The following is an 18,023-nucleotide window of genomic DNA, read 5'->3' as shown; positions in this document are numbered from 1 at the left end:
TTAAAGTCAAACTTTGAATTTTTGAATTAGTAACTTTTTTTGAATATGTCTTTTAAATAATAAATATCCTCAAGTTTAACTACAGATTTTGGTATGGGATTATCGTTGATATTCCTTTTTAATTGATTGTCGCATTCGTCTTCATCAGTTATTTGGTCATCATATGATTTTTCTGAAGTTAAGAACTTTAACATGCCTTCATCATCATCAAATCCCCACTGGTTGGTGATATTATCAGGAATGGATGATCAAAAAATTAACTCTATAGAAAATTTATCTAGGTTGTAATCTTCTCACGGAATTAGTTTTGATGCAACATTAGTGAGAAGGTCAGCACTAGCATTTTGAATCCTAGGAATAGAAGAAATATTAAAAGCTAAAAAGTGTGAAGAGAGAGATTGAACTAAAGACTGATAACTCTTCAAGTGTCCATAAATGCAATGCATAGTGTTTATTACATGGTTAATTACAATTTCTGAATCTCCAAAAACTTGAAGGTACTTAACGTTAAGGCCTATTGCTTTGTACTTACCTTGGACCAATTCTTCGTATTCTAAAACATTGTTTGTGCATTTGAATTCTAACATGAAAGCTAGCATTGTCTTCTCACCTTCATGACTAATCAATATGCAACCTACTCCTGCACCGTCACTTGACTTTGATCCATCGAAATACAATTTCCAAAACAAAGAGTTAACTAATGGTTTTTATAACATATTTACACATCTACAAGAATCTGTTTTTCAAAAAAAAATCAATTTGAGAAGTTACAGAATTATTCAGAAAAGGTGAAATTTGTGCATTGAAATTCCCAAAAAATGATTCAGTAGAGTAATTTCCAAGGATGTTATTATTAAATGCTATTAGCTCATTTTCACCTTCAAAATCTGTTACTGAATTTTTCATTTGTTTTTCTTGGTTGATTTTAATTTGATTTGTCTTACCATTCTAAGGAAGCCACAAGTGAGACCAGTCAGTGGAAAATTAGTCGTTTAGTTTTTCTGACCAATCCCTACTAAGAATCAAACCATAGAAATTTGGAATGTCGGCAACTAGTATATCAATTATTTGATAGACTTTAGGATTTGAAGATAATTGAATGAGGACTGAATTCATTTCTCCTATGACTTTGAAATTTTTCCTATCAAGTTACACAATATGAACTGTAGATTTTTGAGGAGACATGTTCAATTTTAAACAAACTGAATATGGCATAATGTTCGAAGAAGCTCTTGAATCTACCAAGTAGTTATGTACATTTTTATTGAATGCCTCAAAAGTGAACAGGAAAGGAGGGGTATGTGAATTAGATCTATCATCTATCACCTATCAAACAATGAATTAGCAGGAGTTTTACCCATTCCATTTGCAGCCTTGGATATTACAGCAACAAGGAGAGGAGAAGCAGGCACTGCATTCAATTCTTTCAATAAAAGCTTCTGTTGTTGTTTGAGTTTAATGAGTTCATAGAGGGAGATATTTTATTTTACTTTTTTCATGTCCTCTACTATGTTATACTCAATATTATCCGAAACTACTAAGGTTTTGGGTGGAGATGGAGAATTAGATGAAGAGGGAACTTGATTAGATGTGGAAGTGGATTTTTTATTAACAACTTTATCTTTAGAAAGAGGAGTTGAAGGTCTCTATTTCTGAATTGGTTGTATAGGATCAACTAGACCTTTACATCTTGTGCTAACATGTAGTGCTTCATGTTCATTTTCACTATCAGATATAGGAAGAATGAAATCCCACATTCTATTTAACTCAACAGTTTGTTCATCTTGGAATTCGTCAGCAGAAAGTGTTGCTTCATCCTCATCCTCATCATCAGTTTCAGCATTTGATATGGTGTTTGGAGGTTGCGGATTACTTCACTGATTTATTCTTAATGGTCTAAATGATTTCTTGGAAGATGATTCAACTACTTGTTTTTTAATCTCTAACATCTCGGTAGACATATTTTTTAGGAATTTTTCTAATCCTTCAAGTTCAAAGGGATCTTTAGGAGTTATTCTTTTTGGTTCATCCTTAAATGAAACCTTTTTGGCTTTTCTTTCATCTAATGCAGTTTTCTTTTCTAAAGAAAGTATTATTTTCTCACCTACTAATGCTTCTTTCATGTTTTCAACTAGAGTTGTTTTATTAGCCTTATCGAAAAAAATTGTGGTATTGGAAGGTAAGGAAGATATATACCACTCATTATGTACATCAACACTAGGTTTAGATGTATCTGGTATTTTATTTAGTTCAGTAGGACATGTTTTAAGATTGGAGAGATCATTAACCAAAGTGGCAGTAGTGTGATCATCACCAAACTTGTTTAAGAATTGTTATTCAAATATATCCTAGCTAGTGATGGACCCTAGTGGTAATGAAAAATACCATGAACCTGCAGATCCTTGGAGATTGTAGGTAAATAATCTTACTGCACAATCTTCTTCAGATACTCCGTTAAGATCAATAGCTAAGATATAATTACGAACATGTTCCTCAACAAGAAATCCATCGTTAGGGTTAAGTTTTGGTAGCCATCTTTCAGGATGTTTAGGTAGAGCATGGAGAGGTGTTGACATTTGCACAGCACCAGGATTAGCCCATGGTCTGGCTGGTTGTTGTCCTACCATTATTGGAGTTTGAGTGGAAGAAGAGGGAGGTTGTGTGCTTGAGTTGGATGAACTAGCACCAGTACCTTGAGAAGAAGGGATATTAAGAGGAATGAATGGAGGGAATGAAGGTGTTTATGGAGGGGAATTTGATAAAACCTCACTAGTTGATGTTTGTGACTCAAATTTCTTAGTTTTATTTTGGAAACTAGGAAGATGAAATCCAAATGGAGGAACCCCAGGCTTCTCACTTTGAGAACAAGTTAGAATATGAGTGGGATGTAAAACAGAAGTGATACTTCCTTCAGATGCTTAAGATGAGATAGGTTTTTCTACTGAAATAGAGATTTCCTCTAATTTTTTTATTAAAGTCTGAACCTCAGGTGATTTAGGATTATAATCTTAGGATGCTACTTTAGGAATAGTACTCGTAGAATTTTGGAGTGACTAATCAACTTCTGATCTAGAAATAGGATTTTTAGATGAGGACGGAGAAATTGGAGGTGATCTTGAGGGGTAGTGAATCTTGGAATGACTTCTTAATTTAGATTAATTTCTCTTTGCCATTCATAGTCTTGGCCCTCCTTTTAGCGCCAAAATGTTGATGCCTCTAAATTTGTTGCTCCAACATGGTGGATAACCACCTGACTCGGGGACCTTAAAGCATCTCCTTTTCCGTTTGGGGTAGTGGCTTCGATTGTATATAATGGGACAAGTTTCCCAATGAGAGGTGACAAAATGAATATGAAATGCTTATAATGGGATGGAAAAGATGGATTTGGAATGGTTTATGACTAAAATATAAAAAATATAAAATAATCTACTTATTACCCAGGTTATTTCTTCACAATTTGATTGTGATCTAGAATAATTTTCCTTAGTAGATGAGTAAGATATTAATCATTTACTTCAAAATTGAAAAACAATTTTAATTAATTATTTTAATTAATAAATTAATTAAAAGAACTATGATAAGCTTATATCACAATCAAAATATTATTAACTGTCTTTGATATATGCCATTAAAATATTGCAGCACTTAAACACATTTAGAAATAAATTTATGCTAATGTTGTTTTATAGAAATGCATAAAATAGAAAACAGAGAGAAACTGCAAACAATAAGAGAAAACATAATCGCTTTAAAATACTGATAAAAATACCCATATCCAAAAATACTTGCTTTCAAAAATTAGCAGTCTCAGCCTTTTCTCCTTTGCTCCAACACTTTAAAGTAATACAAAAATGCAACAACTCTCAAGTTTTTTTGCAAAAATAAAAGAGGGCACTATTCAAATTTTTTTATTCAAACAAATACTCAAGAAGAAATACAGAAGTGTGGATTCTTCCTTAGGATTTCTCTGTCAAATTCTGGACCTTTAAATCGATCCATCATGTCTGCTTAAATAATAATACAATTTTTTTTTAAATAGCAGGTCTACACATAGTGCTGAAAAAATTAAATGAAGTTCCTCGAATCATGAAAAATAAAAATAGTTTGCCATTTCTAGCTTATTATCCTTGACTTTCTATGTAAATATCCTCATTTTTTGCAGATTCTAAGGAAAGAATTTTCCTCTTTCTCTACGTAGTTATCTCCTCGTTGTTGAGGTCTGTTTACACCTAAAAGGAGAAGCCATGGATAATTAAATCTTGAATTAAGACTTGTATTTTTTAGATAAAAATAAATAAAAAATAGGCGGGCCATTTTGATTAAATCACAATCACATCTAAAACGGGGGTAGAATCTGAAATAATTGCATCGCAACTAAAACCAGGAGTACTCTGATCAAAATCTAAAGTGTGCCTTCTAAAATCATATCGCAATTGCTTTGGAACTGGGGATAAAACCCAAAATAATCGCATCACAATCAATGAGGGCAGAGGAATGTATTAAGTCCCGTGGCTTTTGCGATTGTGATATCGCAATCGCAGACGAGAAGGGATGGGTCGATCGCATCAGGATTATGGAGCGGCGGACTATAAGAAGTGGTCGAAGGATTTTGCGATTGTAATATATCAGGGGTGTCATAGCAATATATGACGTGGTGGGTGAATAAGTCTCATTGTAGATTGCAATTGCATTTGATAAGGGCTTTTGGAATGGGCGACATGGCTAATAAAACTGTGATAGCCACAGATGCGATATTTTATTAAACTGTGTTTTATAATAACGACAGGTCCGGGAGGATAGGACCGAAGTGCTAGCCTTTGGAACTTGTGATTGCGCGGACGCAGGGATTTATGAACTAGCATGTATAATCTCGTCAGGTCCGGAATGATCGCAAATTGCATTGAGAAGGGGCAGAGTTCTTAACCTTTGGCTTTTGTGATTGCATGGACGCGGGGGAACTATGAAATGGAGTGAATGATCTTTCGGGTTCGGCCTTGAATATCGCAATCGCAGTAGGCTAGGGGAGGGGTCTTGCCTATAGTGTTATGTTATTTGCGATGTAGGGAGGATAGGTCGGGGTTTAGTTCCAATAGTTGGACCTTGGAAAGCTTTGAAGTAAAACACTGATTTTCATTATTATTTTTATTTTAACAACCCATACATGTTTAATACTTAGAGATTTTAAAGCCTAAGTATAATCTTGGTCTCAAGGGTTATTAAAATTTAGTGTTTTTTATGAAATAAATAAAAAATGTTTTGTTAAAAACAGAAAAATGTTTTTATTTATTTCATGTTTTAAAAGTTTAAAAAGACCCCTTATTTTTAAATAATTATTTTCATACAAAATTATGATATAAAAATCTGCAGTTGTTGAACAGTACATCATGAACCTATACATGATGAAACATAGACTCGGCTAATTCATTTTAATTGTCTCCTAGTTTGCTTGACCTTATCTTTGTATGTTTTAGTTGTGTAATTCTAGTTTAAAACGGACCCAAGGGGTCTTGCTTCGAGCATAGCTTTTTTTGGTTCTTGCAACTCCCTGTGTACTTTTGAAAAGTGAAGTTTTAGGTCCGGTGAGATCTTCCTAGTTACCATCCAAGTTAAAATTCCATGATTTAAAATGTACTACTGTATTTTCAGTCCATATAAATAATTTACTGTAATTTTTTTTATAAAATTTAGTACAAAATTCAAAATTTAAATAATCTAAATTTCAAATAAAATTTTACTTTTATTTTTCAAATAGTAAAAAATTCATAATTTAATATGGCAATAATAATTATTTGTTTTTATTTGTCAATGAAATTGATTCATATTCATTATTTCAAAATATTACATTAACAATAATAACTTCTTATTCATCCCCCAATCCCTCATTCTATACTTTCAAATAATTTTGATATGCAAAATGAAAAATAACTCAAAAATAATAAAAACCAACCATGATTACAACCACGGCACCCAGGAGACTTGTTGAATACACTCGGCCTTCGCACGTGGGCGTGACTACGGACCAAATGGTAGGATGAGGCCCGCCAAGCCGTAGAGATATGTGCAAAAAACATGTCTGCCACATTCTCTGTCTACGTCAGCCCTAATCACCAGTGGCACTGGATTAGTCAAGCTCAGATGGTGCTGTGGTGCTGTGGCCCCCTCTGGTCACAATGAAGAAATCAAACGTGAAGCGAATCAGAATTGGGAATCGTTATCTAAAATGCTCGGTCTCAGCGCCCGGCCTAATGCCTGGTTATCCGTGAGTCCGTGACGATCCCGCAGTAGCCAATGATAGTTGCAAGATTTGTTTGACTCACTCAACAATTCCAATTCCTGATGCAGTTGTCTATAATGAGATTTTTTGGAAGCTTTTCCGGTGGGTTTTTCCGGTCAAAATCTCGTAGCAATTTATTGGAATCGCAAGTTTGATAGTTAGTTCCTGCACGATCAAAGCCTCGCAAGGGTTTTCCAGGGTGCTGAATCTAAATATGCAGTTAAAAAACCATTTTAACTACAACAAATCAAGATTTAACCTCAATTTCTTCCACCAGATTCCGTCACCGGAATCTCCAAAAAATCGCATTATAGACAACTCCATTCCTGATTCCCTCCAACTTTCCAGACAACTGTGGATTGTCCACGTCATTCCAAGTGCCGACAATAAACTGCGTATCCTTCGGATCCATGAAGCCATCACTAACCACTTTTTATTATTGTTTGATCAGAACCGAACTCTTATTTTCAAAAGAATGGTATGCGCTCAATGTGCGGCTAAAAAAATATGAATCCATTGATATCCTTTCCATATTTATAATCTCATTTTCGTAAAGCCAATATATCAATAAACCGCAGATAGTACGACCATATAAGTATAATACAACATATTCCATGTGCTATTAAAAAATAGGGCTGGGAGTATATCTTAAAATCATATTTACCAAATTAGAATTTTATTTTATTTTATTTTATATTATATCTTAAAACCATCTTTACCAAATTAGAATTTTATTTTATTTTATTTTATATTATATTATATTATATTATATTATATGATAAAAAAAAAAATTGGAATTTATTTTAAATTAAAAACCATATTTACTATTTTTTGACACTTAAATCTAAAATATTTTTCCTAATTTAAAAACTTATTTTTCTAAAAGCATTCATAATAATAAATACATAAATAATTTAATAAATACATAAATAATTTATATTTAGAGAATTAATAAGTCACTCCTTTTCAAATTAGCACTTCTTTACATGGTCTCACATCCTTCCTTTTCCTATTTTCTTCCTGTTTTCTCGGCTTTTTAGGTTGTTGAAAGCGAAAATAAAACTTGAGATCGGTAGACTTTTTGATTATTTATTTTCTTTCCTTTTGTGTGGACGCCATCCCAACTGTAAATTGGTAAAGCTTTTGATTATTTATTTTCTTTCCTTCTGCGTGGAGGCTATCCCACCACTGTTGTTGTTTACAAAATGAGTGATTTTTTGAACTTGCAATGGTTGCAAGCTCCAAGTAATAGTTGCAAAGTGAATGCCTGCCCATACATATTTACCAACTTTGTATTAAATACCCTTTTGACTTGTGGAATGGAGAATTCTTACTCCTGCTCAAAACTTTTGTCGTTCAGCCTGGAAACAAATCCACAACCTGCAAAGATCCATGTGATGGTTGTTGTCAGTATGTTTAACGTGGTAGTTGGGATTAATTTTTCAACGCTCCCCCTTAATCACAACTGATGTTATTGACAATTCCCAAATAGTCTTTCATATAAAGAAAATTTTCACGTGCCAATGGCTTCAGGAAAATATCAACAGACTGTTCTTGTGGCTTGCAGTGTTGCTACACAATTTCGCCATTGTTAATTAATTGTCTAATAAAATGATTTTTAGCATCAATGTGCTTGGTCCTCTTGTGAAAAAAATTATCATTTGATAATGCAATTGCGGAAGTGTTGTTGCAAAAAATAGTTATTGTTCCCTCTTGGTCGTGGCATAGATCCCTCAACATCCTTCTCATCCAAACTGCTTGACACGCTTTGTTGACAATGACGCTATCAGTTGCTTCTTGGAGGCCCATGATGGCTACAAAACCCAAATGAAAAACATATCCTCGCGTGGTCTTTCTATCATCGACACTTCCTGCCCCGTCACTGTCAATGTAACCAACCAGCCTAAAATATTTTGTAATAGTTTCTAAAATACCATACTATTTTGTCCCATTGACATACCTTAGAATCCTTTTCGTTGCTTGCCAATTCGTCTTCTTGGGTGTCTCCATAAACCTCGACACGAAACTCACTGCATACATTATATCTGGCCTAGTGGCAGTCAAAAACTTCAAGCTTCCCACCATGCTTTTGTATAATGTCAGATTGATATTATTGTTGCAATCTTCTTTGCTCAACTTCAACCCTATGATAGTTAGAGTGGGTACGGGCTTGCTATTCTGGATTTTAAAGCTCTCCAAAATGTCAGCTACATACTTTGTTTGGGAAATAAAAATACCATTTTCTATTTGCTTCACTTTTGTGCCAAAAAAAATCTTAACAACCCAAAGTCAGTCATTTCAAACTCACTTTTCATGACTTCTTTAAAATCAACGATGAGGAAATCATCACTACCTATAAAAATCAAATCATCTACATATAAAGCAACAATAAGAACCTTACCATCACTCTCTTTGATGTAGAGAGTAGGCTCACCATCACATTTATTGAAGCCATTATCCAACAAGTAAGCATCTATCCTACTATACCATGCACGTGGTGCTTGCTTCAGGCCATAAAGAGATTTCCTCAACCTATACACTTTGTCTTCCTGGCCTTCTACCTCATAACCAAGTGGTTGTGCAACATGCACTTTCTCTTTCAACACTCCATTCAACACCACTGATTTTACATATGTTTCATACACCTTCCATCTATCTTGCACTTCAGTCGACATGAATATACGCATCGCCTCCATCCTCGTGACTAGGGAAAATGTCTTTGCATTCCATCATGTTGCTTGTCTCCTTTGACAAACAGCCTCACATTATGCCTTTCAATCTTCCCCTCAATGTTTCTCTTGGTGTTATAAAACAACTTCACTCCAATGACCTATTTTCATTGTGGAAGGTTCACTAACTCCCATGTGTCATTATTTTATATTGCTTCTATTTTTTCCTCCATTGTCGTAACCCATTTTTCTTCTTTGACTACATCTTCAAAATGGATTGGGTCATCTAAATGGAAAAATAATGCAAATAAGGAATTCAGACCAACGCTACTATCAACTTCATCTTGCTCATAAATTTCATTTAAATTTATGAATTTTGGTCTTCTTATGGTTGCGAAAGATGGGCTTGCCATGTCACTTAGTGTTTCGCTTTACGACGTGCTTGGAGAAGCACTTGATTGACTGCACGAGGTTGTCTTATTGTTTGTTGACAGCGTTACTTGTTGCCTTCTTTGTTGTGCTTGAATAGGAGTAAAGGGAGTCACTATTGAGGAATTCCTTGCTGTTGTCAATTCCTCTTTGTGTACATGTGGTATACATGCTTTGACATTGATTTTCTTCTCTAAACCTCCATTCATGCTTTGTCTTCTATGAACTGCACATCTCTGTCGATTATGACCTTCTTGGTTTATGGATTGTATTCATCACTATATCGAACAAATATGCATTTCTCCCCCTTGTTTTCCAACTTCTTCCTCAACCCATTCGAGACATGTGCATACACTACACGTCCAAACACTCTCATGTGCGTGACAATATGCTTTCTTCCACCCCATGCCTCTTCACGAACTAATTCTTGATACTTTTCATTGGACACCCATTCATGAAATATGATGCACAAGTGACAACTTCAACCCAATAATCATTTGGTAGTTTTGCCTTTAATATACTCCTTTGCATTTCCATAATGTCCTATTCTTCCTTTTCTCTACACCATTTTCGTAAGGTGTATACCTTTTTGTAAATTTCTTGTGAATTCCATGCTCCGTGCAAAAACAAAGGAACTCATTTGAGATGTATTCACCACCTCTGTTAGTCCTCAAAACTTTGATGTAGTGTCCACTTTGATTATCAACAAGAGCTTTGTATTGACATAAGCACTCAAACACTTCACTTTTATGTTTTAGGAAATCGACCCATGTCTTCCTTGTATAATCATCTATGAAAGTTAAAATATAATGGCTTCCACCAATTGATGATGTCTACACTGGTCCACATAAATCTGAATGGACAATCTTAGAAGGTGCCTTTTCCCTTATTGAATTTCCTATTGGAAATGTCTCTCTATGTTGTTTTCCTAAGATACATCCTTCACATAGGTTGTTCGATTTTTCTATGACTGGCAATCCCTTCACCATGCCTTTCCTATGCAGCAAATTTAAACCATTGAAGTTGAGTTGACCAAGTCTCAAATTCCATAACCAGTTTTTATCTTTGACCTCTACATGATAGCTTACTTATGTGGCAGCTGCAACTTTTCTTTCATCCTCTTGTGAATTCATTAACATTTGTGATTGTGCACCTTATTCCTTCAAATCTGATTTTAGCCTTAAGGGAAACATTCTATTGCTTTTCATTTGAACTTTTGCAATCAGTTGTCTACTTGGAGGCTTATCCAAAATTGTGCACTCATCATTTTTGAAAAAAACATTGTAGCCATTTTGCATGAGTTGTCCAATGCTTATGAGGTTATGCTTCAAACTAGGGACACAATAAATATCTAAGATGTATTTCCTCTCCCCCTTCTTTGTTAGAATTTCGACTCTTAATTTTCCCATCATAGAGACTTTACTATTAGTCTCTAATGTCACTTCAAATTTCACACTTTCATCTAAATTAGAAAATGTTTCTATGTTCCTCGACATGTGGTTGCTACACCCTGAATCTAGAAAACCTACATCACTTTGTTTTTCTTGTGCTACATTACAAGCTAAAAACATGCCATCATGGTTTTGATTTTCCTTTGTGAAATTTACACTAGGTTTGTTACTTATGTCATATTGCTTCTCTCTACATTCATTTTCATAATGGCCATACATCTTACAATAATGACATTGAACTTGATATTTATCATACCTCTGACCTTGTACTTAATTCTGGCTTGGGCCTTTACTTGGATTTTGATTGTTTCCCCTTCCACTTGAGCTTGAAGGGCTATGTCTTCCACCTTGGAATGGGCTTCTTCCTCTTCCTCTATTGCTACCTTGACCAAATGAGACTTGTGTCTTGAAGGCATCCTCCAATGAGGATCTTGTTGCTCTATTCATTCTATGTTCATGAGGAATTACTGATGCATGAATCTCATCCACTCAAAACTATGAGAGATCTTTTGTCTATTCTATGGCCACAACAATGGTATCAAAACTTACTCATAGACTTCTCAAAAATTTCTCAACTATTCTCCTTTCCTCAAGTGTCTCATCATGAGACTTGATTTGAGTAACCAGTCAAATTACATGTGTAAAAAACAAGTCTACATTTTTGTACTTGTTCATACATAGTGTCTCAAAATATCTCCTTAGCATGTGTACCTTTGCTTTCTTCACTTTCACCATGCCTTGGTAGGCGGTCTAGAGGATGTCCCATGCTTGCTTGGACTTTGTTGCTACTGCAATCGTTGGGAAAATACTTTCATGGACTTCTTGAAAGATGTATAAGAAGGATTTTGCATCCTTCTTCCTATTTTCCCTTAATAAATCCCTTTCTGTTTGTGTCAAGGAAATGTATGCTGCTGCATCTGCGGGTTCTTGAAAACAATTCTCCACCAAATCCCAAATGTCTTGAGAAGAAAAAAGAGCCTTCATTTCTATAGCCCAATAGTCATAATTTTTTTCCATTAAACTGAGGCATATTAGGATTAATCAAGCTTGTGCTTGATTCTTCGATATCTTACTGTAAAAAAAAAAAAAAAAAAAAAAAAAAAAAATAAAATAAAAAATCTCACTGTTCGCAAATACGTAAAAACAAAAAATTTGCCTTCAAAACATTTTTTAACTCTAGTAAAAACACTTGTTTTTACGCTGACAAAGTTTTACCCGCTCTGATACCATGTTAGAAATTGAACAAGGGGAAGACGAGAGGATTCTTCCTCAACAAATCAATTGCGGAGGTAAAATATTTGGTTGCGGCAAGAAAATTGCAACTGGACAGGGGCTTAAATAACACAGAAATTTAACCAAGGGAAGATAGATTACAAACAAAGAGTAAAATTTGGAGAAACTAAATAATAATTTGTATTATAATTCTTAATGCATGAAGTACATTCACATGGAGGTTGTGAGTCCTTCAACAATTAAAATAAAAATATCTTACTCTGATTTATGCTTCACTGGGGGTTGCAAAATAACTCTCTGTAAAAGAACTTGTTTTCACACACCGACCAATATTTTCTCCACAAATTTCTCTTCACCTCGCATACACCCTCGAATCTCTACCAACTTATGGAAATGACTTTTACATGCCTATTTATCTAAACATATAACTTGACTCGTTAATACATAAAAAAGAAAAAAATTAAGACACAGGATGGGTGATTATACAAAATGAGTGATCTTGTGAACTTCCAGAGGTTGAGGACTCCAACATTACTATATGTAGGGGGGTTTTACAACAATATTTAAGACAATTTTTTAGTCAATTGTCTTAACATAAGACAAAAAGAAACTCGTGTATTGTCTTAAATATTTTCTTTAAGCGGGTGCCTCAAAAGTAGTGTCTCAAAATTATTGTCTCAAAAACTTGTCTCTATAGAGACAATATAGAACACATATTATTATTGTTTCTATAAAGATAGGAAATATTGTCTCTTAAGAGACAATCTCATTTGCCTCTCTAGAGACACTTTTCCTTTTGTCTCTTTAGAGACAATTACATTTTTGTCTTTTCAGAGACAATAGCTAAGATTAAAAACATATTGTCTCTATAGAGACTATATGTCCATAATTCTAACTATTGAATCTCTAGAGACAATATAAAAAAATATTAAAAAAAATAAACAAAATCCATTTAAATGTTCTTTTAAGGTGGTTTTAACATTGAAAGTTCCCAAATAGTGATTTTAATTACTTTAAATCTCTAGTCTTTATGGAAAAAAAAAACAAACAAATTCCATTATTTTTAAAGCTCACAACAAAGTCATTTAAATATAAATGAAAAAATAATTTTGGAAAGAAACCTTGAAAATAATAAGGAAACACACTTATATTTTTTGAAAATACATTCATGTCATTTCAACATGCAAGATCTGTAGTCGGAACTTCATTTTATGACATAGTATGAGGAAAAAGCAAAATGCTCAAGATTTCTCCATCCTACAAGAGGGTTTACTCTCTAACATATAAATCCAAAGCTTGAATCACATTAAATGGTGGAAATTAAATTGATATCCATTGGTTAGATCCAAAATTTCAATACCCTTCTAATATTTGAATTGGATTCCTTGATAAAAAGGAATTCTAATAATGTATATGCATTTGAATCTACAATTGAATGGCAATCCTTTCTTGATGAAGGTTTTGCAAAAGATGGAAAATTGACACGGGTCTTGCGAACATGGTATAGGCCAATTCTCAATCTATTGGTGACCTACAAATTTATCTCCTCCATTACTATCTTTCACAATTTGAGTTGGCTCCATCTCCTGTTTGCAGCTCAAGAATTGCTAGAATTGGTATCCAAATTAGTGTTGATCTAGTTCCTAAGGAAGATTTATCTCCAATGAATCTAATTAAGGTAATGAGGTATTCTGATAGACTTCATAGCAAGCTAAAGTTGCAAAGAAATCCCTATCACTAGCTTTTTTCTGGGCAGTTAATCGTTTCTTGGAGGCACAACAAACCACCCATCCTTCTTCCTACTAAGAATAAAGTAATAAATTCGTGTAAGGAAAGTTTTATACCATTGCTCAACCATTTCCAACAAAGATACTTAATGAAATAAAATAAAATAAATGTAGTACATACCTGAATCAGAAATGTGTGCACTCTTAGTATTTCTTCATTATCACTTGGCTTGCCTTGACTGATTCCTGCAGACCACCTACAAATGAAAGCGTAGAGTCATTTCCAAACTACCATGAAAATATTAGTTTTGTGATATATGTTAGGTAAGTTTCATATCTATCCACAATAAATCCTATTTAATTCTATATACAATCCATGTTCAAATATTGAAATTAGCATACCAACATAGAAGATTCTAGGTTGATATGAATCCAATACATAAGCGATTAGTTGTGTATTTATGTGAATATTAAGAAGAGAACCAAAGTGTTGATAAATCTCCAATTTTAATATCATAATGCATGTTAATATAAAAAAATAAAGAGAAAGAGATGGATAAAAGAAACATAACTCTATTTACATCCAAAAAGCAGTGATTTACATTAATATGCACACACTATGAAGTTTGACATATGCTTTAATAAAGTTTAATATATATATGGACATTTGATAAAATTCTGTAACAATTGAAGCTAAAAAAAATTACTATTGGAGTCAAAAAATTTGTGTGAAGTAAAGAAGAGCTAAATTTCTTATATGGAGTGGTTAAGGATGTGATTCTTCAATTCTTATATTCTATTGGATGACCAATTGAGTAACTACATGAAATTCATTGTTATTTATTCATAATCATGCAGATACATGACAATTAATGAGGTTACTCGAAGAGAAATTTTCTACTATTTTTTGAATTCAGAAGGAGATCCATAAAATGATCCACTTCTTCTTTGACTTACAGGAGGTCCTAGCTGCATGGGTTTCACTAGATTTGTCTATGAGATTGGTTAGCTATGAGAAATATTTTTCTTATTGTTTGTTTCAATGCTCAAGATCACTATTTACTGAATGAATTTTGATATTTTATATATTTAGTTTTTAGATTGAGTAATCTAGGAAATGGGCATGTGAACTTCTTGTTGAAATGGCCATGTGTAAGTTCATTGTTGGCCGTGTTATTGCAATGGGCACCCAAAACCGAGTCAAATTATATTATAGTTAGGTTTACACAATAGCAAGATATCATTTTATTTTCATGTTTGATTGGATTTGCCTATGAGATTGGTTAGCTAATTTGTATCCTATTGTTTGTTTCAATGCTCAAAATTGTTATTACATGAATGAATTTTGATTATATATAAATTTATTTTTGAGACTGAGTAATTTGGGAAATGGGCATCTGAATGACTTGTTCAAATGACTAAATGCAAGCTCATTTTCTCGCATGTTGTTGGAATGGCGCCTAAAACCAAGTCAACTATTATTATAATTAGGTTTATACAATACTAACATATCGTTATAACCCAAAGAATAACCAAAATTGATAAATTATGGATTTTATTCAATTGAACCTTTACTGATTCAATGTTCACCTCATGTGATTACCTTAATAATAAGATTATGAAAAGCTAATTGTCAGATCTAACTCTTATACACCTGACATACTTGCAAGGCTCAACAAGGTGAGAGGCTTATTTGATGTGATCCTTACTTATGAGAAAAGAGAAAAAAATAGTAACATTTAGAAAATTTATAGAAGAAAATGATTGCTATTAATTATGTTTATCGCAATGTGTTTCTCTTGTTGCATGTCCAATGAGTTTTGATCTCAAGAACAATTATGGGAATTCACCCATGCCCATCCCCAACCAACAGTGTATTGTACAAAGACTCAAATGGTAGTCCAGAAGATATTTTATGGAATATCCAAAGACACTTGCTTCAACACTTTCATGTCTACCTGTTGTTAGTACTGCAAAAAGGCCCACAACATTTAGAACCAAGAAAAAATTTAGAATGCCAGTAAGTAACTTAAGAGAAAACTATCGAAAGAAATGTGTCTCAAATGTGTTTTCACAATTACCATGAAACAAAAATTTTCCTCTCCTTGGGGGGATACATGGCCTTTTCCCACTTTATCGGTACCACCATCAATAGTGAATTTCAAAATTCCAAAGTCTACTACCTTGTTTATCAGAATGTCATCCAACAATACATTTAATGTAATGTGGTTGGCTGGGTGAGCCATGTAATTGGTTTGTTCTAAGCTAATATGATTTATTTCTTTATTTGTTCAGCATGACATAATGATCAAGCTAGAATGGCTTAAATGTGAGATAAAGAATATTCTAAGCATGTTTGTTGTAGAGATGGAAGACGCAATGAAAGACGAAAGCACAACGAGTTTTATCTATCTATATTGCTTTAAAATTTCTAGTCGACTTGAATGTAGGTTGAATATCAGATATGAAGTTATGGGTACTGGGTAGTAGATTAGAGGGTTGATGTTTAGGAGCTTAATGTTGATGACATGACAATGAACTATCTCTCCAAGTCATGGAAGATGTGAGAAAAGTCGAGGAAGAAATGAAAATAAAAGTTTTGTGAAAACAATCACTGCAGAAGAGAAAGAAAGGAGTGAAATGGTCATTGGTATAGTTGAAACAGCTAGACAACTTGCTGAAAAGGAGGTCCAAGGAAGAATATATGTAGAACTGAGAGCCACAATAGAAGAAGAAGAGAGAAATAAAGCACACAGAGAACTTGCATCTACCCATCAAGGATACATAAGATACTCAATAGAATAAATTCAAACTGCCACATATTTATTCTTTGATTCACTTAATACATGAGAGGGAGTTTATGGTGTTGTCTACATGTGCACTTTGAAAAATACCACAGTGGCATTCGGGATTCCTAAAAATGAAGCAACTCAAGGAACACAAGAATTTCAACAAGGTATTAAATCTTCAAAGCACTACCTATGGTTAATGACCTTACAAATAAAACTTAGTAATGAATCTGCAAAATATTTTTAATACTTGGATTGCTTATTTTGTTTTTAAATATTTGGTTGGGTGTTTTTCTTTTCCTAAATTGTTCAACTTGAGATTTTGAGCCGAGTTCGTCACCCTCACATGGTACTTTTGCTTGGAGCCTGCCCTGAGCATGGGTGTTTGGTATATGAATATATGGCAAATGGTAGTCTAGAAGACCGTCTGCTCTGCAAGGGAAATAGTGATCCTCTTCCATGGTTTTCACGCCTCATAATTATTCAAGAAGTGACATATGCGTTGCTTTTTCTTCACAGTGAAAAGATAATGCCAATTTTTCACCGTGACTTGAAGCCTGTGAATATCTTACTGGATCACAACTTCGTTAGCAAAATCAGTGATGCAGGTCTTGCCAGGCTTGTGCCTGCAATGACCACAACCATGCTAACCCAGTACAATAGCACAGTCCCTGCAGGCACATTTTTTTATATTGATCTTGAGTACCAAAGGACTGGTATCCTTTGCCCCAAGTCTGATTTGTATGCTACGGGAATAATCATTATGAAATTGTTCACAGGAAGACCACCTATGGTTGTAATAGATGAAATTGAAGCAACCATTGAGGATAGTTCGTTTAAGGAGATCCTGGACAAAAATGTTGGAGATTGTCCTCTTTATGAGGCTCTGGAATCAACACTATTAGGATTGAAATGTGCAAAGTTTCAAGGCAAGGATAGACCAGACTTGGAAAAGGATGTTCTTCCAAAGCTTGATAGATTCAAAGCCCTCGATGTTGCTAAAAGAAGACATGTTAGAGAGGAAATTGATGTTATGGTCCCACATCATTGTATTTTTCCAATACTTCGGAATTAGTTTTTGACACCCAGGTTTCTTGGTTTTCTTTCTAAATCTTAGTTCAAAATCTTCCATCCTTACCAGAAAATATTGCCCCTCAAGTACACCATCAACCAAGATTTTCAAAATGTGAACTCAAAATGTGAGTCCATAAAATGACAAGTAGAAACCTTGCAGACATCCAATACATGCATCTTTGACAGTTGGACATACGGACAAGTAAATAGATGTAATCCCAACCCTAAGAAGTTGAGCTAAGTCCTATCTTAATTTCCACTAGAAAACATATCACAAAAAAGCAGCAACTGAACATCATAAATAACATTGCACCTAGATGGAAAAATGGTGGTTGTTCCATTGACTAAAATGTTTTGCGATAAAGGAGAGTTAAAAT

The 18,023-nt window shown here is 33.9% G+C and overlaps 1 pseudogene; it reads left to right on the top strand.

Moving 5' to 3' along the window:
- The first annotated feature begins 16,972 nt into the window (after positions 1–16,972).
- LOC149148743 (U-box domain-containing protein 34 pseudogene) lies at positions 16,973–17,647 on the top strand (annotated as a pseudogene).
- Positions 17,648–18,023: the final 376 nt, after the last annotated feature.

Source organism: Pinus tabuliformis, chromosome 9, assembly GCF_031772625.1.
Source record: "Pinus tabuliformis cultivar Carrire ecotype Pingquan chromosome 9, CPIR1, whole genome shotgun sequence".
In the NCBI taxonomy this organism is placed as follows: Eukaryota; Viridiplantae; Streptophyta; class Pinopsida; order Pinales; family Pinaceae; genus Pinus; species Pinus tabuliformis.
Note: the sequence above shows the minus strand (reverse complement) of the source record. Positions and strands in the feature narration are given on the sequence as shown.